The 20,611-nt window shown below is 38.1% G+C and overlaps 2 non-coding genes across 2 annotated transcripts; both read right to left on the bottom strand.

The window, feature by feature from the left end:
* Positions 1–1,846: 1,846 nt before the first annotated feature.
* Positions 1,847–1,954, bottom strand: LOC112713842 (small nucleolar RNA R71). Its single transcript, XR_003158803.1, has one exon. It is a non-coding gene; the product is annotated as a small nucleolar RNA R71 (small nucleolar RNA).
* A 16,914-nt stretch (positions 1,955–18,868) lies between these two features.
* Positions 18,869–18,976, bottom strand: LOC112713852 (small nucleolar RNA R71). The gene has a single exon (XR_003158813.1). It is a non-coding gene; the product is annotated as a small nucleolar RNA R71 (small nucleolar RNA).
* Between the last annotated feature and the right edge of the window lie 1,635 nt (positions 18,977–20,611).

Consider the following 20,611-nt stretch of genomic DNA (forward strand, 5'->3'; position numbering starts at 1 on the left):
ACTTTTCTTTAATTTTCGAAAACATATGCATGATGTTCTTCATTGATCTTCAAGTTGTCTTGATAATTTTCTTTGCTCTGATCTTTAAATTCTCTTGTTTTATATCTTATCTTGTTTCTCATGAGCATTCTTAGATTGTTAGTGTCCCTAGTATAAAAACCTCTAAGTTTGGTGTCTTGCATGTCTTTTTTTTCTTGAAAATCTTCAAAAATATGTTCTTGATGTTCATCATGTTATTCAAAGTGTTCTTGGTGTTCATCTTGGCATTCAAAGTGTTCTTGCATGCATTATTTGTTTTGATCTTGATTTTCCATGTTTAGTTCCATTTTGGTGTTTTTCTCTCTCATCATTAAAAATTCAAAAATTCAAAAATATATCTTTTCAAGTCAATAATACAGGGAATTGAAGATTCAGAACATACAGCAGATGAATCACAGAGAAAAAGCTGGGTGTTCAGAAAAACGCCCAATAAGGAAGGATTTTTGGCGTTTAAACGCCCAAAAGGGTAGTATTTTGGGCGTTAAACACCAGAATGGATACCATTCTGGGCGTTTAACGCCAGGATTACACAAGGGAGGAATGTTAGTTTTCAATTCAAATATTTTTCAAATTTTCATGTTTTAATTCTTATTTTTGAAATCATATCTTTCAAAATCAAATCTTTTCAATCATATATTTTTCAAAAATCAAATCTTTTTCATTTTTCTTTCACTATTTTCAAAAATCTTGCTAACAATTAATGTTTTGATTAAAAAATTTCAAGTTTGTTACTTTCTTGTTAAGAAAGGTTCAATATTTGAATTTTCGAATCATATCTTTTAAATTCCTTGTTAGTCAAGTTATCAATTTTAAAAATCAAATCTTTTCAAATTGTTTGTCAATCATATCTTTTTAAATCATATCTTTTTCAAATCACATCTTTTTAAAATTCCAATTTCAAAATCTCTTTCTAACTTCTTATCTTTTCAAATTTATTATTTCTTATCTTTTTCAAAACCACCTAACTATTTTCTCACTTTTAATTTTTGAAAACCATCAACCATTTTTTCAAAATTCTTTTTATTTTTTTTAAATTTTTATCTTTTTTATTTAAAAATTTTCAAAAATTTTCCTCCTCTCATCTCTTTCTATTTAATCACTAACGCTTCTCCTCTACTAACAATTAGGACTCTCTCCTTCTTTATATGTTCGAATTCTCCTCTATCTACCTCATCCCTCTATTCTTATTTTCCTTTGACACCTCAAGGAATCTCTATACTGTGACATAGAGGGTTCCATACTTTCTTTGTTCTCTTCTCTTTCATATGAGCAGGAACAAGGACAAAGGCATTCTTGTTGAAGCTGATCCTGAACCTGAAAGGACCTTGAAAAGGAAGCTAAGAGCAGCTAAAGCACAATACTCTGAAGAGGACCTGACAGAAATTTTTGAAAAGGAAGTAGACAAAACAGTCATGGCGAACCCAACAACAACAATGCAAGGAAGGTGCTTGGTGACTTTACTGCACCAACTCCCAACTTCTATGGGAGAAGCATCTATATTCCTGCCATTGGAGCAAACAACTTTAAGCTTAAGCCTCAATTAGTTTCTCTGATGCAACAGAATTGCAAGTTTCGTGGACATCCATTGGAAGATCCTCATCAGTTCTTGGCTGAATTCTTGCAAATCTGTGACACTGTTAAGACCAATGGAGTTGATCCCGAGGTCTACAGGCTTATGCTTTTCCCCTTTGTTGTAAGAGACAGAGCTAAGACATGGTTGGACTCAAAACCTAAGGAAAGCCTAAACTTTTGGGAAAAGCTGGTCAGTGCTTTCCTGGCCAAATTCTTTCCACCTCAAAAGATGAGCAAGCTTAGAGTGGAAGTCCAAACCTTTAGACAGAAGGAAGGTGAATCCCTCTATGAAGCTTGGGAAAGATACAAGCAATTGATCAGAAGGTGTCCTTTTGACATGCTTTCAGAATGGAGCATCTTATGCATATTCTATGATGGTCTGTCTGAACTGTCTAAGATGTCTTTGGACAGCTCTACTGAAGGATCTCTTTATTTGAAGAAAACCCCTGTAGAAGCTCAGGAACTTATTGAGATGGTTGCAAATAACCATTTCATGTACACTTCTGAGAGAAATCCAGTGAATAATGGGACGCCTCAGAAGAAGGGAGTTCTTGAGATTGATACTATGAATGCCATATTGGCTCAGAACAAAATATTGACTCAACAAGTCAATATGATTTCTCAGAGTCTGACTGTATTGCAAGCTGCATCCGACAGTAATAAAGAAGCATCTTCTGAAGAAGAAGCGTATGATCCTGAGAACCCTCCAATGGAAGAGGTGAATTACATGGGAGAACCCTATGGAAGCACCTATAATCCTTTATGAAGAAATCATCCAAATCTCTCATGGAAGGATCAACAAAAGCCTCAACAAGGTTTCAACAATAATAATGGTGGGAGAAATAGGTTTAGCAATAGCAAGCCTTTTCCATCATCTTCTCAGCAACAGACAGAAAATTCTGAGCAGAGCTTCTCTAGCTTAGCAATCGTAGTCTCTGATCTATCTAAGACCACTCTCATTTTCATGAATGAGGCACGGTCCTCCATCAGAAATTTGGAGGCACAAGTGGGTCAGCTGAGTAAAAGAGTCACTGAAACTCCTCCTAGTACTCTCCCAAGCAATACAGAAGAGAATCCAAAGAGAGAGTGCAAGGCCATCAATATAACTAAAGTGGCCGAATGCACAGAGAAGGAGGAGGACGTGAATCCCAGTGAGGAAGACCCTGCTGGACGTCTTCTGGACAAAAAGAAGTTCACCTTTGAGGAACCAAAGGAATCTGAGGCTCATAAAGAGACCATAGAGATTCCATTGAACTTCCTTCTGCCATTTATGAGCTTTGACGAGTATTCTTCCTCTGAAGAGGATGAAGATATTACTGAAGAGCAAGTTTCTAAGTACCTTGGAGCAATCATGAAGCTGAATGCCAAGTTACTTGCTAATGAGACTTGGGAAGATGAACCCCCTTGCTCACCAATGAACTGAATGACTTGATTAGGCAGACATTACCTCAGAAGAAATCGGACCCCGAAAAATTCTTAATACCTTGTACCATAGGCACCGTGACCTTTGAGAAGGCTCTGTGTGACCTGGGGTCAAGCATAAATCTCACGCCACTCTCTGTAACGGAGAAACTGGGAATCTTTGAGGTACAAGCTGCAAGAATCTCACTAGAGATGGCAGACAAATCCATGAAACAGGCTTATGGACTGGTAGAGGATGTCTTACTGAAGGTTAAAGGCCTTTACATCCCTACTGACTTCATAATCCTAGACACTGGGAAGGATGAGGATGAATCCATCATCCTTGGAAGACCCTTCCTAGCCAAAGCAAAAGCTGTGATTGATGTTGACAGAGGAGAGTTAGTCCTTCAATTGAATGAGGACTACCTTGTGTTTAAGGCTCAAGGATCTCCCTCTGTAACCATGGAGAGGAAGCATGAAAAGTTTCTCTTAATACAGAGTCAAACAAAGCCCCCACATTCAAACTCTAAGTTTGGTGTTAGGAGGCCCTAACCATGCTCTGAATATCTGTGAAGCTCCATGAGAGCTCACTGTCAAGCTATTGACATTAAAGAAGCGCTTATTGGGAGGAAACCCAATTTTATTTATCTATGTTATTTTATGTTTTCTTTAGGTTGATGATCATGTGAAGTCACAAAAACAACTACAGAATTAAAGCAAAATCAAAAACAGCATTAAAAATAGCACACCTTGGAGGATAATCTTACTGGCGTTTAAACGCCAGTAAGGTAGCAGAATGGGCGTTAAACGCCCAGTCTGGCACCATTCTGGGTGTTTAACGCCAGAAAAGGGCACCAGACTGGCGTTTAACGCTAGAAAAGGGCAACAAGCTGGCGTTAAATGCCAGAAAGGGAAGAAAAGCTGGCGTTAAATGCTAGAAATGGGCAGCAACCTAGCATTTAATGCCAGGATTGGCACTCAAAGGGGCGTTTACACGCCAGAATAGTGCAGAGATGAGATATCCTTGACACCTCAGGATCTGTGGACCCCACAGGATCCCCACCTACCTCAACTCACTCTTTCTTTTCTTCACCAATCACCTCCATCTCTCTTCCCCAAATACCCCTCACCAATCACATCCACCCACTCTTCCCCAAAAATACCCACCTACCTCACCATTCAAAATTCAAAACCTTTCCCTCCCAAAACCCAACCCCTAATACACGAACCCTACCTTCTCTTTCACTCCTATATAAACCCCTAATCCATCCTTCAAATTCACACATCACAACCACTTCTTCTCCCCTTTGGCCGAACCATTCACCCCCTCCATCTCCTCCATTTCTTCTTCTTCTCCGTCTTTCTTTCTTCTTTTGCTTGAGGACGAGCAAACCTTCTAAGTTTGGTGTGGTAAAAAGCGTTGCTTTTTGTTTTTCCATAACCATTTATGGCACCTAAGGTCGGAGAAACCTCTAGAAAGAGGAAAGAGAAGATAGTAGCTTCTGCCTCTGAGTCATGGGAGATGGAGAGATTCATTTCAAAAGCCCATCACTAGATAGAGGATGGAGCAAACAAGAGAGCCCACTCATGGACCTCAACAAGAGCATGAGGAAGTCCCTCATCAAGAAATCCCTGAGATGCCTCAAGGGATGCATTTTCTTTCATATAACTATTGGGAGCAACTCAATACCTCCTTAGGAGATTTGAGTTCTAACATGGAGCAACTAAGGATGGAAAACCAAGAGCACTCCATTATCCTCCATGAAATTAGAGAGGATCAAAGAGCCATGAGGGAAGAGCAACAAAGGCAAGGAAAAGACAATGAGGAGCTCAAGCACTCCATAGGATCTTCAAGAAGGAGAACTAGCCACCATCACTAAGGTGGATCCGTTCTTTAATTTCCTTGTTCTTATTTTTCTGTTTTTCAATTTCTATGCTTGATGTTTTATCTATGTTTGTGTCTTCATTACATGATCATTAGTGTCTAGTGTCTATGTCTTAAAGCTATGAATGTCCTATGAATCCTTCACCTTTCTTAAATGAAAAATGTTCTAAATGAAAAAGAACAAGAAGTACATGAATTTCGAATTCATCCTTGAAATTAGTTTAATTATTTTAATGTGGTGACAATACATTCTGTTTTCTGAATGAATGCTTGAACGGTGCATATTTTTGATAGTGAAGTTTATGAATGTTAAAATTGTTGGCTCTTGAAAGAATGATGAAAAAAGAGAAATGTTATTGATTATCTGAAAATCATAAAATTGATTCTTAAAGCAAGAAAAGCAGTGGAGAAAAACAGAAAGCTTGCGAAAAAAAGTGGCAAAAAATAAAGAAAAAGAAAAGGCAAGCAGAAAAAGGCAATAGCCCTTTAAACCAAAAGGAAAGGGTAAAAAAAAAGGGATCAAAGGCTTTGAGCATTAATGGATAGGAGGGCCTAAAGGAATAAAATCCTGGCCTAAGCGACTGAATCAAGCTGTCCCTAACCATGTGCTTGTGGCATGCAGGTCCAAGTGAAAAGCTTGAGACTGAGTGGTTAAAGTCGTGATCCAAAGCAAAAGAGTGTGCTTAAGAACTCTGGACACCTCTAACTGGGGACTTTAGCAAAGCTGAGTCACAATCTGAAAAGGTTCACCCAGTTATGTGTCTGTGGCATTTATGTATCCGATGGTAATACTGGAAAACAAAGTGCTTAGGGCCACGACCAAGACTCAAAAATAACTGTGTTCAAGAATCAACATACTAAACTAGGAGAATCAATAACACTATCTGAATTCTGAGTTAATATGGATGCCAATCATTCTGAGCTTCAAAGGATAAAGTGAGATGCCAAAACTATTCAGAAGCAAAAAGCTACTAGTCCCGCTCATCTAATTAGAACTAAGCTTCATTGATATTTTGGAATTTATTGTATATTCTCTTCTTTTTATCCTATTTAATTTCAGTTGCTTGGGGACAAGCAACAATTTAAGTTTGGTGTTGTGATGAGCGGATAATTTATACGCTTTTTGGCATTATTTTTAGGTAGTTTTTATTATGTTTTAATTAGTTTTTATTATATATTTTTTAGTTTTTTTGCAAAATTCATATTTCTGGACTTTACTATGAGTTTGTGTATTTTTCTGTGATTTCAGGTATTTTCTAGCTGAAATTGAGGGACCTGAGCAAAAATCTGATTTAGAGGCTGAAAAAGAACTGCAGATGCTGTTGGATTCTGACCTCCCTGCACTCGAAATGGATTTTTCGGATCTACAGAAACCCAATTGGTGCGCTCTTAATTGCGTTAGAAAGTAGACATCTTGGGCTTTTTACAACTATATAATAGTTCATACTTTGCTTGAGATTTGATGGCCCAAACTGGCGTCTAAATGCCAGTCAGAGACCCTTTTCTGGCGTTAAACGCCAGAACTGGCATAAAAACTGGAGTTAAACGCCCAAACTAACACCAGAGCTGGCGTTTAACTCTAAGAAAAGCGTATGCACGTAAAAGCTTCTATTCCTAGCCCAAGCACACACCAAGTGGGCCCCTGAAGTGGATTTCTGCATCATTTACTTATTTCTGCAAACCCTAGGTTACTAGTTCATTATAAATAGGACCTTTTACTATTGTATTTTCATCTTTTGATCAACTTTGATATTGGGATCAGGTTTTTGAACCCATTTTTGATTATTTCATGTTATTTGGGAGGCATAGCCATTCAGCCATGTCTGGACCTTCATCACTTATGTATTTTCAACGGTGGAGTTTCTACACCTCATAGATTAAGGTGTGGAGCTCTGCTATTCCTCAGGAATTAAGGCAATTACTACTGTTTTCTATTCAATTCAAGCTTATTCTTGTTCTAAGATATCCATTCGCACTTCAACATGATGAATGTGATGATTAAGTGACACTCATCACCATTCTCACTTATGAACGCGTGCCTGACCACCACTTCCGTTCTACCTGAAAACGAGCTTGAATGCATATGTCTTGGCCTCCTGATTCACGACGCATGATTGCCTCTCCTGACAATAGAGCATTCCATTCCGTGAGATCAGAGTCTTCATGGTATAAGCTAGAATCAATTGGCAGCATTCTTGAGATCCGAAAAGTCTAAACCTTGTCTGTGGTATTCCGAGTAGGATCTGGGATGGGATGACTGTGATAAGCTTCAAACTCACGAGTGTTGGACGCAGTGACAGTGTGCAAAAGGATCAATGGATCCTATTCCAACACAAGTGAGAACCGACAGATGATTAGCCCTACGTAACCCGTAGCCGGACCATTTTCACTGAGAGGACGGATGGTAGCCATTGACAACGGTGATCCCCCAACATACAGCTTGCCATGGAAAGGAGTATGAATGATTGGATGAAGGCAGTAGGAAAGCAGAAATTCAGAAGGAACAAAGCATCTCCATACGCTTATCTGAAATTTCCACCAATGAATTACATAAGTATCTCTATCTTATTTTATGTTTTATTTGTCTTTTAATTATCAAAACTCCATAACCATTTGAATCCACCTGACTGAGATTTACAAGATGACCATAGCTTGCTTCAAGCCGAAAATCTCCGTGGGATCGACCCTTACTCACGTAAGGTATTACTTGGACGACCCAGTGCACTTACTGGTTAGTTGTATCGGAATTGTGAATAACAATTTAGTGCGACCAAGTCTTTGGCACCATTGCCCATGAGGGAAGAACAACAATTCCGTGCACTAGCCTGCTCGACCTCATCCAGCATTTCCCACGAATAGCTAGATACTATAACATTCTTTTGCCAACTCAAAGGAAAGACAGGCTCATCATTCTTTTCCAAGAAAAAAGGCCGAGCTCCTTCAACTGCTCGGACCTTGAAGAAGTAATTCTTGAAGGCTCTAAAAGACTTATCATACATTAAAAATACTTTCTTTCCTTGGGTAGACTGGAAAGAAACCCAGGAAGCTTTCTTTTTGGTAGAAATCCCAGGTTTGGTCAAAATAAAAAGGTAAAGAAAGAGAGTCTGAAAAGGCTTGACATCGAATTCCTGGCATAACAACTGAAAGATCTTAATAAAGCCCCAGGAGTTCGGATGAAGCTGGGATGGAGCTACATTACATGACCACAGTAAATCGGTCTCGAAAGAGGTAAAAGGAAGGGTAATGTTCATTTGGCTAAAAAAGTAGTCATAAGCAAAAAAGAAGGGACGTTCCCCCTTGATCAGAGAAGGAAAACAAACCCTCTCATCAGGGTCAGGTGCTACCAATTCATAGTTTTTCTCTTGGTCTCTACTACTACAAATCCGGTGATGTTTCCTAAGCTGCACACAGTATTCAGAGTTAACCACAGAAACACACATGAAGACGAGGGAGTCTAGCCAGTCCGACATGCCCTCAAGGACTTTGGAAGATGTTTCAACAATATTTTTATGAGAAGACATGAGTCAACTAGTCCTACAAGTAAGAAAAAAGAAAAAAAAGGGTTACTAATCAATAGCTCGGCCAAATTAAGAGAGCAGTCGGGCACACACGGATACAACTCGAGCCAAAAGCATGCAGATGTTAGACATCAGAAAACGTAGCAAAAAGGAAACCCCAGAACTCAAACCAAGGTCCAGGGGCATCCTTTTGGAGGCAGTAACAGAGCAAGGTTTCAGGAAAAATCTATGGCCTACATCCCGACATCTCTCAAACAAGAAAACAACCCTCCTTTGACAGCGACATTCCACAAAGAAAAAAACACAAAATACCATCAAAGTCATCATCTTTTTACAGCCTATCAACAAAGCGAACTATCAAACATCAAGCATGCAAAGGGAAAATAATCAAAGGCACAATCTTTCTCATAATCAAACGGTTCATCAATTCAAAAGTTCCAAATCAAGAAGATAAAATCAAAGATAGTACCAACATTCAAAGCCCTAACTAGCAGGAAACACGAAAAGTCATACAAATTGAAGAAGCCCTAAGAACGGCGCACATGGTAGAAACAGTCAGACACAGCAAGTGCAGAAAGATTCAAACTTTTTTTAAACAAAGATAAAAACTTTCTATAAAGTCAGGCATGAAAAGGAACGACGTAGAAAGAAGAAGAAGATAAAAGAGAAAGGAAGAAGACCAACCTGCAGTAGGGTAGGGACGATAAACTAATCAAAGATTGGAAGCAGCAAAAATGCCGACGATCGCCTCTTCAAAAGCAAGAGAAAGAACGCAAGAAGGAGAAGTTGCAGTGAAGCAAAAAAGAGGAGAGAACGGAGAAGAAAGACTATTTGGAAAAATTTGAAATGAAGTAAGATGTGGGAAGAAAAGAAGACGGTGACAGGGGAAGTTAATGGGCATTTAAAACCCTTGCACATTCCTAAGAAGGTGCAAAACGCGCGCTATAAAGAGGAAACGTTCTGCATTTAAAGCTACTAAATTGAAGTTTCGCAAAAAAAAAACCCAAAATGCTCGAGCTCGGCTTCTCCAGAAGAGGTCGAAAGTCTGAGAGAACACGACCTCAAGAGGAAGACCATGCTCAAGCAGGGGCACTGTTCATGCCCTGGGTCGAGATGTATGACTCGGGTTGACTGAAGACAAGTCGACGTATCTGTTCAGATCAGGATGACCCGACCTCTTTATAAGAGAGGTTGACCAAACCGCTACAAAGGCCTAAGAAGGCCCAGACAAAGGAACACGGCCCAAATCTAAAGGTGGCAAAGCCTAAAGAAAGATAAGGCGGTTCCCCCTAAAGATAAGATGACTTCACTCAAAGATAAGATAAGATAACTATCTTATCTCCAGAAAGGTCACTCCACACCATTATAAATACACTAGAGCACCCAGGTATAACTCATACTCTGATTTTACTAAATACCTGCTTAAAACCCATGCTAACTTAAGCATCGGAGTCTCTTGCAGGTACCACCACCCTTCGGTGACGAAGGATCAGCACCACAATCAAGTCAAACAAGTCGGACACGACGCTTCCGTTGCCAGCAGCAAGTCGAACATGACAGCACCGACCAAGCACAAAAGATCTCGTCCGAGATTGACCTACAGTTTCAGATAACCCTCGGAACAAAACCCTTCAATTTCTTCCATAGGAACTCCACCTTTATCACCCTCAGAACCCTCAGACAGCTCGACAACTTCTACTTTTCTCTTCTTCATAATATCTTTCTTTCTTGCTGGTTTTGGTTGATTAACCTCGCCAACACCAACAACCTTCTCCACTTTTGAAGTAGACCCCATCCTTCTCCAGATTTTTACTTTTAACCCGAGATCTCAGGGTAGCAGCTGACACCCCAGGATACTTTCCCCCTGCAACAAAACAATCAAATTACTAACATATACGTCACACAAAAGAATACCTATGCATTTCAAAAGCTCACCTAAATAATCTATCACCGCTTGCCTATTTTCATCCTATTGCAATAGATCAAACACTGATATTAGTTCTTTTCGGTCTACCACCTCTACCAAGTACTCAATAATACATTGATTCCTTGGATTTATTTCTTCAAATCTGAGTATATTCTGAGGCTCCAAACACCACCACAACGGGAATTTCTCCCCTAAATTCTCATCCAAGTAGAATGGAAACTCGTCCTCTACACTTGGAACCTTCAGAAACATTTCCTTAAAATACTTGAACGAAGACTTATTGATGATTGAATTTTTGATGGTATAGAATTTCACAAATGAAACCTCGTTGCAAGTATAGTTTCTAAACCAACAATAATCTTTTCATACAAAAAAAATTGTTTGTCAAAAGTAACAAACCCCAATAAAAATAACAGAAGTATTCAAACCTCAGGTCGTCTCTCAAAGGAATTGCAGGGAAGTGTGTTACTATTGGTTATGGGAAAGTATTTTTTTGGGGTTTTTGAAATATGGAACAAGAAATGGAAATGGCAAAGAAAATAAACCAACAACTAAGAAAGGATCTTGGCAAGGTATGAGAACTAGAAGTCCTATCCCAGTTATCCTTATCAATTGTGATGAGAATTATCCATTGCTCCCACTTAGTTAACCTCTAACCATGGAGGAAAGTCAAGTGGATGAATCAATTTGATTCCTCAAGTCCTAGTCAACTCCTAAGGAAAGACTAGCTTTAGTGGAATCCAAATCAATTAGCAACTTTTAATTATCAATCAACAAATGAGTTTGATAACTCAAGTGTCACCAATTACTCAACCAAGGCCAAGAGGAGAAAAATATAACTTAAAACCCTCCCAAGCATTTTATCAAACACTTGGAAGGCACAACACAAAAGCATAGAAAAGCAATAAGAGATAATAAAATCCAAACAACCAATTGAAAGAATTAATAACATAAATTGAAGAAAGGAATCATAAATATGAAATACCTCAAATTGCATTAAATAGAAAATCAAATCTAACATGAGAATTCATAAACTAAATTGGAAAAATAGAGAAATCAATAAGAGGAATAGATGAACTAAAGTACTAGAATAATTAAAAGTAGAAGAACAACTAAGTTAAAGCATAGTAGAAATCTGAAATTGAGAAAGACTAAACCTTAAAACCTAAAACCTCCTCCTCTCTCTAGAAAACTACATCTAAAAACCTAAAATGTGAATAATGATTCAATCCTCCTTCCCATTTTGCTCTACTCTGCAGCCTCTAATAAGTGTTTTCGGGCTTGAAACTGGGCCAAAAATAGCTCAGAAATCACCCCTAGCGATTTTTGATACATACAGCATGTGGCTCCGTCACGCTTACGCGTCACCCACGCGTATGCATCAATGCACATTCTTCAAGTCACGCGTACACGTACTCCACGCGTGCGCGTTGCCTAACTGCATAGTAACTATGGCAAATTTTATATCATTTTGAAGCCCCAGATGTTATCTTTCCAATGCAACTGAAATCGTCTCATTTGGACTTCTGTAGAACAAGTTATGATCGATTGAGTACGAAGAGGTTAGGATTGACAACTTAGCAATTTCTTCAATTTCTTGTATTCCTTCCACTTTTGCATGCTTCCTTTCCATTCTCTAAGCCATTCCTACCCTATAAACCCTGAAAACACTTAACAAACATATCACGGTATCGAATGATAATAAGAGAGGATTAAAACTGGCAAATTTAAGGCCAAAGAAGCATGTTTTCAATCATAGCACAAAATCAGGAAGGAGAATGTAAAACATGTGATTTCTATGAATAAGTGTGAGAATAATGGGTAAAATCTACTGAATTAAGCACAAGATAAACCATAAAATAGCGGTTTATCAATCTTCCCATACTTAAACATTAGCATGTCCTCATGCTAAGCTCAAGAGAAGCTATAAAGAGTGAAGGCAAAATGGTAGGATGTATGAAATGTAACCTATTTGTATGAATGCAGCTAAATGGAAAATGCTTTTACCTACTTGGTTAAAAGTAAATAAATCTTTCAAGAACAAATATGAACTGGATTTATTAATTCAAATCATAAAATAGAGTATAAGTAGACTTGCAAGAAGAAAGCTCGTGACAGCCGGGAACAAAGAATCGAGCATCGAACCCTCACTGGAAGTGTATACACTCTAATCACTCAAGTATTTAAGGGTCGATTCTCTCGGTTCTCTACTATTCTTGCTTTCTAAAGCTTGCTCTTCTTCTACCAATCAACAAAGAATTAAATGCAAGAGTACACATATCAAGAGGTCTTTTAAGGGTTGTAATGGGGTTAGGGCTAAGGTAGGATTATATTTGGTTAAGTGGACTAAAATCTGAATCCTTGATTAACCTAAACTTTCCACCTAACTTAAGACAATCCATATAATCAGAATATAAAGTCCAACTACCCATTAACTATGTTTTGCCACATATTCATGCATCCGAATTTAAGTACAGTACATATGCATCGCTATCACAATTTACTTTGGGGCATTTTGTCCCTTTTTTATTGCTTAATCTCTTTTTTTTCTCTATTTTTTTCTTTTGTTTTATTTTTTTGTTTTGTTTTTTTCAATGCATATGATTAAGATATTGAATGCATGAACATGTGCCCAACTATCTTTTTCACAAATTCACCAAAAATATACAATACCTAATTCTCAAACCAAATGTTTCCAAACCAATTTCCCCACACTTAAATCATGAACACTCTCACTAGTCTAAGCTAACCAAGGATTCAAAGGACATTATTGTTTTCTGCTTAAAGTTAGTGATGAGCTAAAGTAAAGAACAAAGAGGGTAAAATAGGCTCAACTTTGGTTTGCAAAGGATAATGAAAAGGTTAAGGCCATATGGGTATGTGAGCTATAGTGAACAAAGGCCTCAATCATATAAGTGCATGCATACATCAAACAATCAAAATATAGAATCAAGCAAGACAAAGATCATAATTTTAGAGAGAACAACACACACCAAAATAAAACATTGGTTGATAAAATGCAACCAATCAAATAGGCTCAAAATCTCACTGGTTTTGTGTGTTCGAGCTCTAAACTATGTTCCAAAATAAATTTTCTCAAACAAGTTTAACAAAAGTTTTAATTCAAATTAGTGAAATACTCTAAAAAGTTTCTTGAAAAAGAAGATATCACTTCAACCAAGTAGTACATAAATGCAAGCAACTAACTAACTATGCAATCTATTATGCAATGCAACAACTAACTATAAAGAAGAATAAAAATTGGTGTTGGAAAGAAAGTAACTGACCCACGGAAGTCGGTATCGACCTCCCCACACTTAAAGATTGCACCGTCCTCGGTGCATGCTGAGATGTGCAAGTGGACGGGTTGCTACAACTGATGCTTTTTACCAAAGATTGTGCGACGGGACTTGTTTGACTCCCCATTTAGAAGTGTTTCGTACCCCTTTTTTGTGACCATCCTGAAAGAAGAGAAAAAGGAAGAAGAATAATCCACAAATAAAGATATGAAAATGAATAAAATATGGGTGGGTTAATGCCAAATAATAATGAGGTTTTCAACTACATGGTAGCTACAACATGCAAGTGAGAAAGCAATAGAAGTAAAGGGCATATTAATAGTGCAAAAATTGCAACAATGGGGGAGAGAGAGTGGGTCATGAGAGACATTATAGGAATATATCAATGCACAAGGAATACAAATGTCATAAAAGATTAGCATTGACATCTAAATAATATCAGCCAACAGTGTAAAACAAGTCACTAAGCACCAAAATAATGTCAGGAAGATGCAACAGTTGAATAAGAACATTTAACACCAATGAAAAAATAATAAACTTAAAAAAGAAAATATAAACATGCACAAAGTTAAAATGCAATGAATGAAAGTATGTAAATGTAATGAGGAAAAGAAAATGAAAGAAAATAAGGATAAGAAGTCAAAGGAGAAGAAAGTAAGAAAGGAAGAAGAAAGAATAAGAAGGGAGAGAAGAGAGAAAAGGAATGGAAACAGGAAGCGGACACGACGCGCGCGCATACATCATGCGTACGCGTGAAAAAAGAAAGAGTCATGCGACACGTAAGTGTCCTCCATGCGTACGCGTGGATTCCTGAAAATGAATAATGACGCGTGAGCGTCAGGCACGCGTACGCGTGACAACTGTCCGTGCCAGTCGCACGGTTGCAGCACACATCCAGCCCAACTCCCTGTCCGATGACCACATTGTGCCGATTTTCATGCCACGCGTACACGTCACTGACGCTTGATGAGCGGATAATTTATACGCTTTTTGGCATTGTTTTTAGGTAGTTTTTAGTAGGATCTAGCGACTTTTTGGGGGTGTTTTTTATTAGTTTTCATGCAAAATTCATATTTCTAGACTTTACAATGAGTTTGTGTGTTTTTCTGTGATTTCAGGTATTTTCTGGCTAAAATTGAGGGACCTGAGCATAAATCTGATTCAGAGGCTGAAAAAGGACTGCTGATGCTGTTGGATTCTGCCCTCTCTGTACTCGAAGTGGATTTTTTGGAGCTATAGAACTTCAAATGCCGTGCTCTTAATTGCGTTTTAAAGTAGATATCTAGGGATTTCCAGAAATATATAATAGTCTATACTTTGTGCGGGTTTTAACGATGTAAAATGGCATCAAAATGCCACTTCTCTGCCTTATTCTGAAGTCAAAATGCCAGAACTGGCATAAAAGTTGGAGTTGAAACGCCCAAACTGGCATAAAAACTGGTGTTTAACTCCAAGAGAAGCCTCTACACATGCAAGGCTCAATGCTCAGCCCAAGCATACACCAAGTGGGTCTCGGAGGTGGATTTCTGCATCATTTACTTATCTCTGTAAACCCTAGTAGCTAGTTCAATATAAATAGGACCTTTTACTATTGTATTTTCACCTTTTGATCACCTTTTGATCTCTTGATCACGTTTTGGTGGCTGGCCATTCAGCCATGCCTGGACCTTCATCACTTATGTATTTTCAACAGTGGAGTTTCTACACACCATAGATTAAGGGTGTAGAGCTCTGCTGTACCCTGAGTTTTAATGCAATTACTACTATTTTCTATTCAATTCAAGCTTATTCTTGTTCTAAGATATTCACTTGCACTTTAACTTGATGAATGTGATGATCCGTGACACTCATCATCATTCTCACCTATGAACGTGTGCCTGACAACCACTTCCGTTCTACCTAAGATGGAGCGTTTATCTCTTGGATTCCTAGCTCATGCGTGTTGATTGCCTCTCTTGAAAATAGAGCCTTCAACTCCTTGAGATCAGAGTCTTCGTGGTATACGCTAGAATCCATTGGCAGCATTCTTGAGAATCCGAAAAGTCTAAACCTTGTCTGTGGTATTCCGAGTAGGATTCAGGGATTGAATGACTGTGACGAGCTTCAAACTCTTGAGTGTTGGGCATAGTGACAAACGCAAAAGGATCACTGGATCCTATTCCAACATAATTGAGAACCGACAGATGATTAGCCGTGTGGTGACAGCACACATGGACCATTTTCACTGAGAGGACGGGAGGTAGCCATTGACACCGGTGAAACCCAACATCACAGCTTGCCATGGAAAGGAGTAGGAATGATTGGATGAAGACAATAGGAAAGCAGAGATTCAAAAGGAACACAGCATCTCCATACACTTATCTGAAATTCTCACCAATGAATTACATAAGTTTCTCTATCTTTACTTTGTGTTTTATTTATCTTATTATTTTCGAAATCCATAACCCCTTTGAATTTTCCTGACTGAGATTTACAAGATAACCATAGCTTGCTTCATACCAACAATCTCCGTGGGATCGACCCTTACTCACGTAAGGTATTACTTGGACGACCCAATGCACTTGCTGGTTAGTTGTGCGGAGTTGTGACAAAGTGTGATTCACGTCTGAGAGTGCCAAGTCTTTGGCGCCATTGTTGATGATCACGATTTTGCCCACCATGTTTTTCGCGCCATTGTCGAGGATTGTTCGAGTTTGGACAACTAACGGTTCATCTTGTTGCTCAGATTAGGTAATTTTATTTTATTTTTTTAAAAAGCTTTTATTTTCGAAAAATTTTCAAAAAAAAAAATTTTTATTATGTTCTTTCGAATTTTTAAGAATGGATTCTAGAGTTTCATGTTGACATGTTGAAGTCTGGCTGGCTGTAAAAGCCATGTCTAATTCTTTTGGACCGGGACTTCCACTTATTAGCACAAAAGCATGTTAGTTGGTTCCCATCAATTTAACTATTGTATGTCTGATTTGTATCCTAAAGCTTGGCTGGCCATTGGCCATGTCTAGTGTTTTGGACCGAAGCTTTCACTGAAAGCTTGGCTGGCTAGTGAGCCATGTCTAATTCCTGGACCGAAGCTTTAGACTAACATTGCATAATTCCAGGATCCTTATTAAAAATTTTGAATATCTTTATTTCCTGTTCAAAATAATTTTCAAAAAATAAAAAATTCATAAAATTTTAAAAATCAAAAAAATATTTCATGATTCTTGTTGAATCTGATGCCAAATTTTAAGTTTGGTGTTACTTGCATGAATTTAATTGTCTTGCAATTTTTGAAGAACATGCATAATGTTCTTGATGATCTTCAAGCTATTCTTGATGAATTGCCTTGTTTAATCTTCATGATTCCTTGTTTTGCACTGCATGATGTTTTACATGTGCATTCTTGCAAAGCATATGGCCCAAACATGAGAAAATTCTAAGTTTGGTGTCTTATATGTTTTCTTTTATAGAAAACTAAGCTCTTGATGTTCATCTTGATCTTTAAGATTGTTCTTGATGTTCATCTTGACATTCATAATGTTCTTGCATATGTCTTTTGCTTTGATCCAAGATTTCTATGTTTTGACTCATTTTGTTATTTTTCAAAAATTGAAAATATATCTCCTTGAATAAAGGGTATAGCAAAATGAAGTTCCAAGAACAGAAAGCAGAGGATTTACAGAGAAAAAGCTGGGCGTTCAAAACACCCAGTGAAGAAGGAAAACTGGCGTTTAAACGCCAGCCAAGGTACCTGGTTGGGCGTTTAAACGCCCAGTGAGGAAGGAAAACTGGCGTTTAAACGCCAACCAGGGTACTTGGTTGGGCGTTTAAACTCCCAATAAGGAAGAAAAGCTAGCATTTAAACGCCAGCCAGGATACCTGGCTGGGCGTTTAAATGCCCAAACCATGCAGCAAGTGGGCGTTAAACGCACAAAATGTGCAGCTCCTGGGCGTTTAACGCCAGGATGACACTTTGAGGGAATTCTATTTTCAAAATCATATCTTTTTCAAATCTTATCTTTTTCAATCATATCTTTTTCCAAAATCATATCCTTTTCAAATCTTATCTTTTTCAAGCTTATTTTTTTTAAAAAATCATATTTTTTTAAAATAATATCTTTTTCAAAAATCAAATCTTTTTCAAAACTTTCAAAAAATTCTTGATTCAAAAATTTCAAGCTTGTTACTTTCTTGTTAAGAAAGATTCAATATTTGAAATTTAGAATCATATCTTTTAAGTTTCATGAAGTTAATATTTTTAAGAAATCAAATCCTTTTTTTCTTTTCAATCATATCTTTTGCATTCATATCTTTTTCAAATCACATCTTTTTAAAAGTTTAATTTCAAAAATCCTTTTATAACTTCTTATCTTTTTCAAATATATTTCTTGTCTTTTTCAAAACCCCTTAACTACCTTCTCACTTCCAATTTTCGAAAACCATTAATTCTTTTTTAAAAAAGTCTTTTTAATTAACTAATTGTTTTGAATTTTAATTTTATTTTTGAAATTCATCTCCTCTTATCTCTTTCTATTTAAAACACTAAAATTCCTCTTCCATTGTCCATTCGAACTCTAACTCTCCTTGAGTGTTCGAATTCTTCTTCTCCTTCATCCTTCTATTCTTATTTTCCTCTGACACCCAAAGGACTCTCTATACTGTGACATAGAGGATTCCATATTTTCTTTGTTTTCTTCTCTTTCATATGAGCAGGAACAAGGATAAGGGCATAATTATTGAAGCTGATCCTGAACCTGAAAGGATTCTGAAGAGAAAGCTGTGAGCAGCAAAAGCACAAAACTCTGAAGAGGACCTCACTGAAATTTTCGAAAAGGAGGCAGCCCAAGAAACAACTATGGCCGAACCAAACAACAATGCAAGGAAGATGCTTGGTGACTTTACTACACCTAAATCCAACTTCCATGGAAGAAGCATCTCAATCCCTGCCATTGGAGCAAATAATTTTGAGCTAAAGCCTCAATTAGTTTCTCTAATGCAACAGAACTGCAAGTTTCAAGGACTTCCATCAGAGGATCCCTATCAGTTTTTAACTGAGTTCTTGCAGATCTGTGATATTATTAAGACTAATGGAGTAAATTATGAAGTCTACAAGCATATGCTTTTCCCTTTTGCTGTAAGAGACAGGGCTAGAACATGGTTGGTCTCACAACCTAAAGACAGCCTGGACTCTTGGGATAAGCTGGTCACGGCCTTCTTGGCCAAGTTCTTTCCTCCTCAAAAGTTGAGCAAGCTTAGAGTGGATGTTTAGACCTTCAGACAAAAAGATGGTGAATCCCTCTATGAAGCTTTGGAGAGATACAAGCAGCTGACCAAAAAGTGTCCTTCTGACATGCTTTCAGAATGGACCATTTTGGATATATTCTATGATGGTCTGTCTGAGTTCTCTAAGATGTCACTGGACCATTCTGTAGGTGGATCCATTCAGCTAAAGAAAACGCCTGCAGAAGCTCAAGAACTCATTGAGATGGTTGCAAATAACCAATTCATGTACACCTCTGAGATGAATCCTGTGAGTAATGGGACGCCTCAAAAAAAGGGAGTTCTTGAAATTGATGCTCTAAATGCCATACTGGCTCAGAACAAAATATTGACCCAACAAGTCAATATGATCTCTCAGGGTCTGAATGGATTGCAAAATGCATCCAACAGTACTAAAGAAGCATCTTCTGAAGAAGAAGCTTATGATCCTGAGAACCCTGCAATGGCAGAGGTAAATTACATGGGTGAAGCCTTTGGTAACACCTATAATCCTTCATGGAGAAATCATCCTAATTTTTCATGGAAGGTCCCACAGAAGCAAGCCTTCAATAATAACAATGGTGGAAGAAACAGGTTTAGCAATAGCAAACCTTTTCCATCATCATCTCAGTAACAGACAGAGCATTCTGAGCAAAATCCTTCTAGCTTAGTAAACTTAGTCTCTGATCTATCTAAGGCCACTCTCAGTTTCATGTCTGAGACAAGGTCCTCCATTAGAAACTTGGAGGCACAAGTGGGCTAGCTGAGTAAAAGGGTCACTAAAACTCTTCCCAACACTCTTCCAAGCAATACAGAAGAGAATACAAAAGGAGAGTGCAAGACCATTGATATAATCAACACGGCCAAACCTGAGGAGGAGGAGGAGGACAAAAATTCCAATGAGGAAGACCTCAAGGAACGTCCACCATTCAGTAAGGAGTACCCTAATGAGGAACCAAAGGAATCTGGGGCTCACACAGAGACCATAGAGATTCCACTAGACTTCCTTTTACCATGCATGAGCTCTGATGACTATTCATCTTTTGAAGAAGATGAAGACATTGTTGAAGGGCAAGTTGCCCAGTTCTTAGGAGCAATCATGAAGCTGAATGCCAAATTGTTTGGTAATGAAACTTGGGAAGGTGAACCTCCCTTGCTCACCATTGAAGAGAATGCATTGGTTCAGCAAACTTTACCTCAAAAGAGACAGGATCCTGGTAAATTCTTATTACCCTGTACAATAGGCACCATGATCTTTGAGAAAGCTTTGTGTGACCTAGGGTCAGGGATAAAGATGATGCCCCTCTCTGTAATGGAGAAACTGGGAATCTTTGAGGTGCAGGCTGCAAAATTCTCAATAGAGATGGTAGACAGCGCTATGAGAAAACCTTATGGATTAGTAGAGGAAGGGTTGATAAAGGTTGAAGGCCTTTATATCCCTGCTGATTTCATAATCTTGGACACTGGGAGGGATGAGGATGAATCCATCATCCTTGGAAGACCCTTCCTAGCCACAGCAAGAGCTGTGATTGATGTTGACAGAGGAGAGTTGATCCTTCATGTGAATGAAGAACGCCTTGTAGTAAGGACTCAAGGTTCTCCCTCTGTAATCATGAAGAGAAAGCATGACAAGCTTCTCTCCATACAGAGTCAAACAGAGCCCCCACATTCAAAATCTTAGTTTGGTGTTGGGAGGCCACAGCCAAACGCTAAGTTTGGTGTTGTAGAATCT

This window comes from Arachis hypogaea, chromosome 9, assembly GCF_003086295.3.
Source record: "Arachis hypogaea cultivar Tifrunner chromosome 9, arahy.Tifrunner.gnm2.J5K5, whole genome shotgun sequence".
In the NCBI taxonomy this organism is placed as follows: domain Eukaryota; kingdom Viridiplantae; phylum Streptophyta; class Magnoliopsida; order Fabales; family Fabaceae; genus Arachis; species Arachis hypogaea.